We start from the raw sequence: 13,694 nt of genomic DNA on the forward strand, positions 1-13,694 counted from the left end.
CTCTCAGATAGTCATAGCATGACCCTGCTATTTCTCAATCCCCACTCTGAGGAACATTATTCAACAAGAACATGTTATCCCAGCCAGGGCCCAGTTTTTTTTTTTTTTAACAGATTTGATTAAATCTAATGAGATGTACTGTAACACATATTTCAAGAGTTGATTATGGTTTGAGCTTTAGCCCTATGAAATGGAATGAAGTGAATGAAAATTCTTTAATGCACCAAACTGGCCTTTCCTCTTTTTTCTCCCAAGGATGCCAGGGAGTTTTTGAGAAATGAAGCTGGGATTTTGGCGGATTAACCGAGATATTGGTTGGTTGTTGTACTTTGTTCTCAAACAGAGTCAAAAAGATATCACTATGTTAGAGCTGATTTACAGTCTGTCCGACTGCTGCTGATCAGAGCAATAAAAGTTGGAATGCTCTGCCACAGGTCAGACACACATGATCCATATGAACATTTTTTGGGAGTGATTTTCTAACTTGGCACATTTCATGTTTCTTTTGAGCTAATTCACTTCTGCTTTGCTCATAGAGCACAGAGCTTTCCCTGATGAGGACACGGCACGACATGCTAGGTAGTCCTGTGCCAGTATCTCCCATGTCATACAATCAATCCTAAGTTCTTAAAGACTTTGAGAGTATCCTTAGTATTGATCTCTCTGACTACTTTGTGGGCAGCTAACTTAATTGGAAGTAGTTATCTTATTTTTTTTTTATTATAGTAACTTTTTATTGACAGAATCCATGCCAGGGTAATTTTTTTACAACATTATCCCTTGCACTCACTTCTGTTCCGATTTTTCCCTCCCACCCTCCACCCCCTGCCCTAGATGCAAGCAGTCCTATATATGTTGAGTATATCCTAGATACAATGTATGTGTGCAGATCCAGTTTTCTTGTTGCACAGGGAGAATTGGATTCAGAAGGTAGAAATAACCCGGGAAGAAAAACAAAAATGCAAACAGTTTACATTCATTTGCCAGTGTTTTTTTCTTTGGGTGTAGCTGCTTCTGTCCATCATTGATCAATTGAAACTGAATTAGGTCTCTCTGTCAAAGAAATCCACTTCCATCAGATTACCTCTTCATACAGTATCGTTGTTGACGTATATAATGATCTCTTGATTCTGCTCATTTCACTTAGCATCAGTTCATGTAATTCTCTCCAAGCTTCTCTGTTTTCATCTTGCTGGTCGTTTCTTACAGAACAATAATATTCCATAACATTCATATACCACAATTTACCCAACCATTCTCCAATTGATGGGCATCCACTCAGTTTCCAGCTTCTAGCCACTACAAACAGGGCTGCCACAAACATTTTGGCACATACTGGTCCCTTTCCCTTCTTTAGTATCTCTTTGGGGTATAAGCCCAGTAGAAACACTGCTGGATCAAAGGGTATGCACAGTTTGATAACTTTTTTGGCATAATTCCAGATTGCTCTCCAGAATGATTGGATTCGTTCACAGCTCCACCAACAATGTATCAGTGTCCCAGTTTTCCCACATCCCCTCCAACACTCATCATTATTTTTTCCTGTCATCTTAGCCAATCTGACAGGTGTGTAGTGGTATCTCAGAGTTGTCTTAATTTGCATTTCTCTGATTAATAATGATTTGGAACACTCTTTTATATGAGTGGTAATGATTTCAATTTCATCATCTGAAAATGTCTGTTCGTATCCTTTGACCATTTATCAATTGGAGAATGGCTTGGTTTCTTATAAATTAGAGTCAGCTCTCTATATATTTTGGAAATGAGGCCTTTATCAGAACCTTTAACTGTGAAGATGTTTTCCCAGTTTGTTGCTTCCCTTCTAATCTTGTTTACATTAGTTTTGTTTGTACAGAAGCTTTTTAATTTGATGTAATCAAAATTTTCTATTTTGTGATCAATAATGGTCTCTAGTTCGTCTTTAGTCACAAATTTCTTCCTCTTCCACAAGTCTGAGAGATAAACTATCCTATGTTCCTCCAATTTGTTTATAATCTCGTTCTTTATGTCTAAATCATGGACCCATTTTGATCTTATCTTGGTATACGGTGTTAAGTGTGGGTCCATGCCTAATTTCTGCCATACTAATTTCCAGTTATCCCAGCAGTTTTTGTCAAATAATGAATTCTTATCCCCAAAGTGAGGATCTTTGGGTTTGTCAAACACTAAATTGCTATAGTTGACTATTCTGTCTTGTGAACCTAACCTGTTCCACTGATCAACTAATCTATTTCTTAGCCAATACCAAATGGTTTTGGTGACTGCTGCTTTATAATATAGTTTTAGAGGAAGTAATTATCTTAATCGGAGGCTTGTGTAAGTCATCAAGCTAAAGTTTTTATCCTGATCTCTATGATCCAAACTTTGTCTTCATTTTTCTTAAGGTTAGGTAGAAAATCCCAGACAGCCCTTAGTACAAACCATCCAGGAACCTAGAACCTCTGTGCTCTTCCATTTTTGATCTGGACAGATCCCATCTGGGCTTGAATCAGACAAAAGTTACTGATTATAGAGATATGCTGCAAAAAAATTAGACAGAAAGAGAGCTGAAATGATAACCAGCATTTTTACTAAGCAAGAGGCTAGAATCCAGGGAATTAGGGAGAGGGTGAGTTCTGGTATGGGCCTTGAGCCCAACAAATCAATAAACTTTGAGTGACTATGTGTTAGCTCTAAGGATACAAGGAAAGGCAAAAAAAAAAATAATAAATAAAAAAAAATAAAGGCTCTGCCATTAGGGAGCTCACATTCTAGCATACAAACAATTAGTTTGAGAAGCAACAGATCATGAACCTCACTCTTAGTTGATTTTGGCAAAGGAGAGTGTTTTACCATGGAAATACATTAAGTACAACAGGGAAATAAGTATATAGAAGGTGAAAGGAAAATAGTTTAAGGATAGCAGCATTGGTAAGGAAATAATCAAGATGGTGATTATAAAATATAACATTTATATAGTACCTCTTGAGTGATTTACAAATATTATTTAATTTAATCCTCAAAACAATTCTGGAAGTAGGTGCTGCTATTATTCTCATTTTGAGGCAAACAGGTACTGTGATTTGCCCAGTGTCACCTAGTTAGTAAGTGTCTGAGTCTGTATTTGAACTCGTTTTGATTCCAGACCCAGTATTCTATCCACTGTATTATCCAATGGCCTCAAGAGAAAATGCTTTAATAAGGGAAGATTAGAAAGATAGGAGACTTAAAATAAAATCAGTCACCTCGTACTGGAATGGATTTATGACAAAATGTGGTAAGGAGGGAAGATCATTCCATTTTAATTGTAGATGATTAATGTTGATCCCTTTCCCTATATATATTTTTCTTTCTAAAGATTGAGTCAGGAACAAAGAAGATAAGAAGATATGATGGAGAAAATATTGTAAATTGTCATAACTAAATGGAGTTTAACAATGCATTAGGAAGCTAAACCAGGCAACATTATATATAAGAAACATCCTTGAAACAAAGATTCACATAGCACTAAAATGAACGGATGTCATTCTGTAATAGTTTACAACTTTGCCCTGTGACTCATTCAACTGGATCTCCTTTGACCCAGTGGTAACCACAAATAGTATCAATTAAAGGGGTTAAAGAAAGAAAAGACTCATAGATACAAAATGAAATAATAGTTGCTATTCTTGTTGCAAATAACTGGAAACAAAGCTAGTAGGCACATGTTAGGAAATGACTAATAATAAATGCTCTAAGAATGGAAGATTGTTGAATTAACTTTCTCCTTAATCTTATTTAGATCCCACCCAAGTGAGGAAGCCCATTATGCTCTCTACATCTATAATTCTATACAGGCATAGATGGGGATGAATTCTGATTATATGGCACTTTTCAAAACTCCTCATTCCATCCAGACTTCCTTCTGATCTATTGCAACAAATGCAAATTAAATTTTTTTTTATTTAAAAATCTATCAATTTCCCTTTATTTCAGAAGAAGGGCAATTTTATTTCTTTTTTAAAATTCCCTTTACTATCACCTTTCCTACTCAAAATTGAAAAAGAAATTGTCAGGTAACAATCAACCAAAATAAATTCCTGCATTGTCCTTGTCCCGAAATGTACTTTATTCTATATCTTATATCCAACACTTCTCATTTAGGAAACACGTAGTGTGGATCTTGATAAATCCTTGACAATAGTGATTCATAATTACAATAATCAGAGTTGTGACATCTGTCAAACTTATTAGCCTTTATAAAGAGACTCTTGTTATCAGTTAGTCTCTTGATTCTACTCACTGCCCATTGTATTAGTTCATACAGCCCTTTCCAGGATTCACTGAAATTGCCTGTATTTCAAAGCACATATTTTTTCTACCCCATTCATATACCAAAATTTATTAAGCCATCAAGAATACAGAAACACACCTTAGTTTCCAGTGCTTTGTCTAAACAAAAGGAACTATTCTATTTTTGTACACTTCAGTCCTTTTCATCTTTCTTTTTTTCCCCCTGAGGCAATTGGGGTTAAGTGACTTGCCCAGAGTCACACAGCTAGGAAGTGCCTGAGGTCAGATTAAAATTTAGATCTTCCTGACTTCAGGGCTGGTGCTCTACCCACTCTGCCACCCCTTGCCTCCTTTTCATCTTTCTTCAAGGGAAAATGCCCACTGGTGGAGTCACTGTCTCAAAGAATATAGATATTTTAGTGATATTTTCAGCTTCACAGTTTTATTAACATTAAGTTATAGTAAATGTCTATTTTTCTAAAATATTTCCAATATTGGTTATTTTCTTATCATCTTTGATAACTATATGGATGCAAGGAAGATATTAGAGTTAATTGAATTGAATTTATCTAATTATAAGAAATTTGGGTATTTTCTCTTAATTTAAATTTTATTTTTAAATTTACAAACATTTTCTTGTCTTCAAATTTGCTCTTCCAGAAAAGGGAAATAAAAATACAAAACTCTTGTACTAAATATCAAAGCAAGAAAAATAAAAACTCTCCCCACCCATTTGATTCTCATTGTCTTACCACCATTTTAACAATCTTAAGAATTTATCTAACTAATGGTGATTTGTACTAGTAATTACACACATGGAAGATCATGCCTAGAGAAGTTCATCAGTATTGCAAGCCAATTTGATGATGGATTTTGAATAATGAATAATGTTCTCAACCTTTCTTTCCTAGTCACCAAAGGAGTGAAGCAGGGCATGTGCTTGCTTCCATGATTTTTAGCATGATGTTTTCACTGATGTTGGACATCTTCAGTGATGAAAAGAAGAGGTCAGAAGTGACACAAGGACACTCTTAAGGTCTCTCTGAAGAACTTTGGAATTGATTCTGAGACACAGGAGATCAGGCACAAGATTGCCCAGCACAATATGCCCACTTCAAAGAAAGTGCTGTGCTATGTGAGCAAAGCAAAATTGTAGTAACTCAAAAGAAACATGAGATGCACAAGCTTAGAAATATTTCTAGCCAAAATGTTTATATGAACTATTTGAACCCAACTATGATAGAGCCTTCTGAAATTCTATTGGTCTGATTATAGGAAGACACACTGTACCTTGACTCTCAACATGGTAATGTCATCTGTGATCATTTTGATCTTTTTCGAGAACAAAGGACAAGCAACCAACCGATGTGGAACAAATTTTATATTACTGTTTATAGTTTATATTTCTTCCTCTAAAAATTTTCTATTCATATTTTTTTTACCTTATTCTATAGTATCCATTTTTTAGCTTTAAATATTTTAACATTCATTTTTTATTAAAGCTTTTTATTTATAAAACATATGCATGGATAATTTTTTAACACTGACCCTTGCAAAGCCTTCTATTCCAAATTATCCCCTCCTTCCCCCCCAACCCACTCCCCTAGATGGCAAATAATCTAACACATGTTAAATATGTTAAAATATATTAACATTCATTTTTTAAAATTCTGATTTCCAAATTATTTGCTTCCTTCCCTATCCCTACCCCATGTGCAGTCATGCAAAACATTTTCATAGCAGTTATGTTGTCAAGGAAAATATAGACAATGGAAGAAAATGTAGAGAAAAATAGAGAAAGTTTTTTTTTTTTAAGTATTCTATATCTGCATTCATATAGCATCAGTTCTTTTTATGGAGGTAGATACCATTTTTCATTATGAGTTCTTCAAAACTGTTTTGGCTAAGAATAGCCAATTCATAACAGAACATCATACAGTATTGTAGTTACTAGGTAGAATGTTCATTTCATGTACCACAATAGTATTCTATCATAGAAAAATTAAGCCTTGATCAGAGAAACTTGCCTTAAAATTCCCCCCCCTCCCCCCGTTTCTACTTTCCTTCTAATCTTGGCTGCATTGCTTTTGTTTGTGAAAAAGATCTTTAATTTGATGAATTAAAATGATCTATTTTACAACCAGTAATGCTCTCTATCTCTAGGTTAGTAATAAAATCTTCCCTTATCCCTACATCTGACTGATAAACTATTCCATGCGCCCTAATTTCGCCTATAGTATCATCCTTTATGTTTCAATCATGTGCCCATTTTGACCTTATGTTGACATACAGAGTGATATGTTGGTCTTTACTCAGTTTTGGACAAACTACTTTTCAGTGTTCCTAGCAGTTCATGACTTCAAAGTTTGGATTTTGGGGTTTATCAAACACTAGATAACTATGGTCCTTTAATACTGTATACTGTGTACTAAATGTGATTCATTATTCATTTCTTAGCCAGAATCAGACTGTTTTGATAATTGCCACTTTGTAATAGTTTGATTTCTGATATAGTTAAGGCACTTTCCTTCACAATATTTTTTCATCGATTCCTTTGATATGCTTGATTTTTTCTTCCAGATACATTTTATTATTTTTTTCTAGATTTATAAAAAAAGTTTTTTTGTAGTTTGGTATGACACTAAATAAACTTAATTATATGATATTTTTATTATATTGGCTCAGCCTATCCATGAACAATTAGTATTTTACTATCGTTTTCTGACACCAACCCCCCAGCATCCAGCCACTCCTATGACTAGATTGCAAAAGGAACTAATTAAGGCCAAAGCAGAAGGGAGAGATGTAACAGAACTTCAACATCACATTTTTCCTTAATTCAACAGTTTAATTCTTCAAGTCAAGAAAGTAGAAAATACACTCCTTTTCATATAGAAATCCTCAAAAACCTGAAAAAGGCTTGCACTCTTTATGAGGCTACATCAGCTTATGTTAAGATGCTATTATAGAATTTGTCTTTTGAAATCTTGACCCCTAATAACTGGAAATCTATAGCAAAGGTATGCTTAGAACCTGGACAAAACTTGTGGCTTTCTGAATATACTGAGCTCTGTAGGATACAAGCCCAACAAAATAGTCAAAGTGCAGTTCATGCTGCAATCACCTATGACCTACTAACAGGTGTAGGTTCTTATGTAGATGTCGCAGTACAGATTAATTATTCCATAGCAGCATATGAGCAAATTGCTGCTGCTGCTATCAAAGCGTGTGCTTTTCTCCACAATAAAGACAAGAGTGAGGCCTTCACAAAAATAACACAAGGACCAAATGAAACCTTTGCTGACTTTGTGGAAAGTTTGCAGACAGCTATCACAAGAACTAATGATGAAAATGCAGTAACAGACATTTTGATAAGGCAACTTGCTAAGGAAAATGCTAATGAGGTTTGCAGAAGAATTATACCAGGACTGCACAAGGCTGCTCCTTTAGAGGAGCTCATAAAATGCTGTGCCACAGTGGGCACAAATGCTTTTTATAGCCAAGCTATGATGCAGACTTCCCAAGATCCGAACATGGGAAGACAGGGTCCCTTTTGGCAAGGGACTTCCAGAGAGACTCATCAATGCTTTCAATGTGGTAAAGCTCAATGTTGGCATAGAGACAGAATGAGAAAACCTGATGGGAGAACAAGACCCAATACCCCATGTCCAAAATGCAACAAAGCCTTCCATTGGGCCTCAGAATGTAGACTAATTCAGGGAAACGGGATGAGGGGCCCAGCCCCAGGGCCCCAGGCAAAAAACACTTGGGGCATGATGGCAGCCAATGGTGCACCCAGAGAGTGCCTAGACGGCCAATACCCCAATATGACCAATCAGCCAGGAAGCCATATGATGGGAGAAAGGGATTACACAATCAATCAGCCAGGAAGCAACCTGATGGAAGAAAGGGATTACAATTAGGGAGAATAGAGTTGTATGCAGCTGAGACAACTGAGATACCCCCTGGAGAGGTAAAATCTGTTCCTCTCCAGCCTATGGATCCCTTGCCTCCAGGCACAGTAGGCTTGACCATTTCACCGTCTGAGAGTATGTACAAAACAGTGTCCATCCACACACTGATGTGGGAAACTGGGGAATGTGTAGATAATATCCCAGTATACAGGTAGACAATGTGTGACTTATCACCCAGGAGAAAGCATCAGGTTTACTGATACAGACTCCTAATAAGCAACCTGCTGATAGTCACCCAGATTCTGACTCCACGCCAGAAAATCCAGGAATATACTGGGCAGCAGTTGTGACAGCTGACCGACCTATGCTCACTATCTACATAAATGGCCTACTATTAGAAGGCTTGGTAGACACAGGTGCAGATCGTACAGTCATTAGAGGTGCCAACTGGCCCAGTCACTGGCCAAAAATTAAAGCAGACACCCACATGTCTGGCATAGCAATAGCAGCTGAAGTTAGTGCTACCCCTATGAGATGGACTTTTGAAGGCAAAACAGGAGTTTTTACTCCTTTTATAGTTGAAAATATCGACATCAATCTGTGGGGAAGAGATGTTTTACAACAATTAGGGTTAAACATGAGTACTTCGGTTTTTTAGGCAGGGCTACTGTTGAAGGCCTGCCAACACTTTCACCTGTTCCTATCCAATGAAAAACTGATACACCAGTGTGGATAGAACAGTGGCCCTTAGGTAGCAATAAAATTCAGGCCTTATTAGATATAGTACAGGAGCAACTTGACCAAGGAAAGTTATACCCTTCTCTAATTCCCCAGTATTTGTTGTAAAAAAGAAAGCTGGAAAATGGAGGATGTTGACTGATTTAAGAAAGGTAAATGAACAGATGGAAACTATGGAAACTCTTCAGCCTGGACTTCCATCTCCTACTCAATTGCCTAGAGAATGGCCTCTTTGGGTTATAGACATTAAGGATTGTTTCTATTCTATCCCTCTGGATAAGGAGATACAAAAACATGTGCCTTTTCAGTGCCCAACATTAACTTAGCTGAGCCTTATAAAAGATATGGACAGTTTTGCCACAGGGAATGAAAAACAGCCTTACTATGTGTCAAATCTATGTTGCTGCTGCTCTTACTCCAATAAGAAAAGTATTTCCAAAAGTGATGTTATTACATTATATGGGTGATATATTGGGATGTGCACCTGAGGAACAAATGTTAGAAGCATGTCTACAAAAGACCATAGAAAGACTAAGGAATTACAAATTGTACATAGCTCCAGAAAAAATTCAAAGACATGCTCCTTTTCAATATTTAAGATATTAAGTACATCCTAAGATGCTCACAGCATAAAAACTGTCCTTAAGAACAGAGAAGCTAAATACCTTAAATGATTTTCAGAAATTGATAGGACATATCCAATGGATGTGACCAGTGTTAGGCTTGACTACCTATCAATTGCAACCGTTATATGATATTTTAAGGGAAGACATTGCTTTAAATTCACCATATCAGCTTACAAAAGAAGCTCAAGAGGCTTTCAGAAACGTTGAACTGGCTTTATCCAATGTGGTTGAAAGAGTCACTCAAAAACCCTTGGAAATTTCAGTTTTTGCCACACAAGAGGCACCCACAGCAGTCCTTCATCAAGGAGACAGTGTGATAGAGTGGGTGAACCTCCCGGCACAACGAGAACAAAGCCTTACTCCTTACCCAGTGCTTGTGGCTAGAATTTTATTAAAGGCCATTGAGCAAGCAGTACAATTATCTGGGACAAGACCTGACAAGATATATACCTTTTATACAAATACACAAATTAATGTGTGCTGTGAGACCATCCCAGAGTGGCAAATTTTATTAGCTATGGCTCCAAATTTTACACTTGGGTCTCCATTAAAAATTACCAGACTATTACATAACTGGCAATGGATTCTTATGGAGCTCATTGATGACTTGTTCAATTTCTTCATATAAAACAGGGCTATTTAACTATTAGATTTCTTCTTCTGTTAATTCAGTCATTTAGGGAATATTCTTCCATTTTACTTAAATTATTGAATTAAATTTAGTTATTTATTACTTAGCAATTGCTTTGATTTTATCTTCACTGAAGGTGAATTAATATTTTAAATTTTTTGATACTGAAAATTTGGTTTTCTTTTTAAAAACTAAATTAGCCAATGGCTTACCTATTTTATTAATTTAAAAAATAAAACCAGCTCCTACTTTTACTACAGTTTTCTTAATTTTTAATTTTGTTCATCCTTTAATTTTTAGGATTTCCAATTGGTGTTTAATTGGGGATTTAAAACTTTTCTCTTTTAGTTACATGCTTAATTCATTGATCTACTTTTTTTTCTATTTTATTAATGTAAACATTTAGAAATATGAATTTTCCCCTAAGAACTGTTTGAGCAACATCCCATACATTTTGATATGTTGTCTCATTGTTCTTTGTCATTCTCTTTAATAAAATTGTTTCTATAATTTCTTCTTTAGGATGAAATTATTTAGTTTCCAATTAATTTCTAATTTATATTTCTACAGCCTTTTGGTGAATGTAATTTTTAATGCATTATAACCTGAAAAAAAGAGACATTTAATATTTCTGTTTTTTGTATTTTATTGTGCTAATACATGGCCAATTTCTGTGTCATGTACCAAAGAGAAAAAGGTATAATCCTTTCTATTCCTATTCAATTGCCTCCAGACATCTGAACTCTCTTTTACAAAATCCTATTCTTTTTCTTATCTTCTATTTTTTATTAGATTTGTCTAGTTCTGAGCAGAACCTAGATTGTGGGATATGGCAGGAACTCACCAGAACTCTCACAAATCTACCTCCAAACTTTAAGATGGTGCCTTAAAACAAATTCTGGAATGGTAGAACCAATGGAAAGATGAGTGAAACAATTTTTTTAACATGACAACTAGAAGGTTGTGAGGAAAAGGCTGTATCATTCTTGTGAAAGGAAAGCACAGTGCAATGTAAGCAATGCCTGGGTATGTCAGCAGTAGGCCACACCCCAGAAAGCCAGTGGGAGAATCTGAACCCCAGTGGAGGTTAGTGGCACAGCAGGCAAACTGTGAGGTCTCAGGTCTCCAGCCCGGCATCATAAGAGCAACCAGGGAAAGATATAATGGTGACAGGAAAGATCAAAACAGAAACTTCTTTGTCATCCGGAATATCATATTCCAAGCCCTCTGATCGCTTACCATGAGATTTATCAGCTTCTACATTAAATGATCAGAGGATTTGGAATATGATATTCAAGAAGGCAAAGAAGCCAGGATATGAACAATTTTTAGATGCAGAAATTAAAGCCATTTATAGTCATATAAAAATGCCCTAAATCACTATTGATTAGAGAAATGCAAATTAAAACAACTCTGAGGTTCTATCTCACACCTATCAGATTGGATAAGATGACAACAAAAGATAATGGTAAATATTAGAAAACTGGAACATTCAATGCTGAAAAATTATATATCTTGTAAATAAAAAGCTATAATAAAAAAATAAATTAAAGAAAAAAGAAAACTGGAACACTAATGCCCCTTTGGAGTTGTGAACTGATCCAATCATTCTGGAGAACAATTTGGACTTATGTGCAAAGGGATATAAAACTGTACATACTGTTTGATTTACCAGAGCCTGGGGCACAAGAGCATAAAAGAATGAAAAGGATCCACTTGTGCAAAAATATTTTTAGCACTTCTTTTTGTAGTGGCAAAGAACTGGAAAATGAGTAGATGCCCATGAATTGGGGAGCTAGGAAGTGTTAAGTGTATGAAGCCAGATTTGAGCTCAGGTCCTCCTGACTTCAGGGCTGGTGCTCTCTCCACTGTACCACCTAGCTGCTCCATTGTTGGGGATTTTTGTGATGAAAATTACCAAATTTATTTCCGGGGATCCTCTGTCCCTTTTTGGCTGAATTCCTTACCTATCCAAAACTGAAATGTTTTCTTCATGATTATTCCAATATGTTTAAAGAAACCTTTTAAAGTTACATATAATTTCAAGCTATTCTAGGCATAGTGTGAATACTAGTCTATATTTACTTTCTTCCAGATTGCTTTCCAATTTTACAGCATTTTGTAGTGATCAGGAACTGATGTTGAGAGAAATGAGCAGAACCAGGAGATCATTGTACATGGTAACAAGAGGACTATACAATGATCAATTCTGATGGACGTGGCTCTCTTCAATATTGAGATGATTCAAACCAGTTCCATTTGTGCAGTGATGAAGAAAGCCATCTACACCCAGAGAGAGAACCATGGTAACTGAGTGTGGAACACAACAGAGCATTTTCAATCTCTCTCTGTTGTTATTTGCTTGCATTTTTTTCTATTTTTCTTTTTCTTCCTTCTTGATCTGATTTTTCTTGCACAATCAGATAATTGTATAAATATGTATACACATATTGAATCTAACATGTATTCAACATATTTCACATGTATTGGACTACCTGCCAGCTAGGGGAGCGGTTGGGAGGGGAAAGGGGAAAATTTGCAACAAAAGGTTATGCAAGGGTGAATGTTGGAAAAATTACCCATGCATATGCTTTGTAAATAAAAAGTTTAAAAAAAATGAAAAAAAGAAACCCTGCTCTACCCTATTCTGAATATGAATTTGAATGAAAAGTGACCAAACTGTCCACACATTTTACCCTAACTCTATTATGAGATATAGCCCATGAAATAAATAACAAAAGCTAACTTTTCCATTGTGATTCAATACATGCAAAGCTCTTTACAAATACTGCATTATTATTTATTCTGAATATCAACCACAGAATATAGCTACTAGTATTATTTTCATTCTACAAATAGAAAAAAACAAGCAGGAATGGATTAAATAACTTACCCAGGGTAACGTAACTAATCAGTGTTAAGACACTTCATTTGAACTCAGATATTGTGGTTCCTAGCATTGCACACTATCAGCTGTGAAACCTAACTAAAGAAATCCCATAGAAATAAATAACCAAAAGAGAAAAAAAAACATTTATACCAGGACATTTAGTGCCACCAAAGAATAGGAAACAAAATAAATATAAATCAATTAGGGAATTGAAAGAAATTATGACAGAAAAATGCTATAGAATTATTACTGAGAAGTAATGACAACCATTAGAATTTCAAAGAGAGAAATTATATTTATACAACTTTATGAACAGTATAAAATTTGAGGTGTATAACAAAATCTAAACTGCAGGAAGAGACCTTTCCTCATTGTTTAGATCTAAAAGTTTTAGATACAACAGGATTTCTTGTATAATCAGATATGATCTCCATGTAAAGGCGCTGACATTGATAAAAGACATTGCTTTTTATAAGTCTCCTTTCCTGTATGAATATTCTGCTTTCTGGTGATCTTTTTCCAGAGAAAATCAACTTTCAATTGAAAAATTTCTCTCTATTATGAATCCTGTGATGCAAAGTAAGAGATGGTCTCTAGTTGAAGGCCTTCTCTCACCAAATTCATATAGAGCACCTGTTCAAAAT

The 13,694-nt window shown here is 35.5% G+C and overlaps 1 protein-coding gene across 1 annotated transcript in view; it reads right to left on the bottom strand.

Annotated features, from left to right (window-relative positions):
• The window catches only part of LOC111719943 (zinc finger protein 2 homolog), a 76,774-nt gene that overhangs the window by 6,956 nt on the left and 56,124 nt on the right, over window positions 1–13,694 (bottom strand). The gene's annotated exons all lie outside the window — the stretch shown is intronic.

This window comes from Sarcophilus harrisii, chromosome 3 (assembly GCF_902635505.1).
Source record: "Sarcophilus harrisii chromosome 3, mSarHar1.11, whole genome shotgun sequence".
Taxonomy (NCBI): domain Eukaryota; kingdom Metazoa; phylum Chordata; class Mammalia; order Dasyuromorphia; family Dasyuridae; genus Sarcophilus; species Sarcophilus harrisii.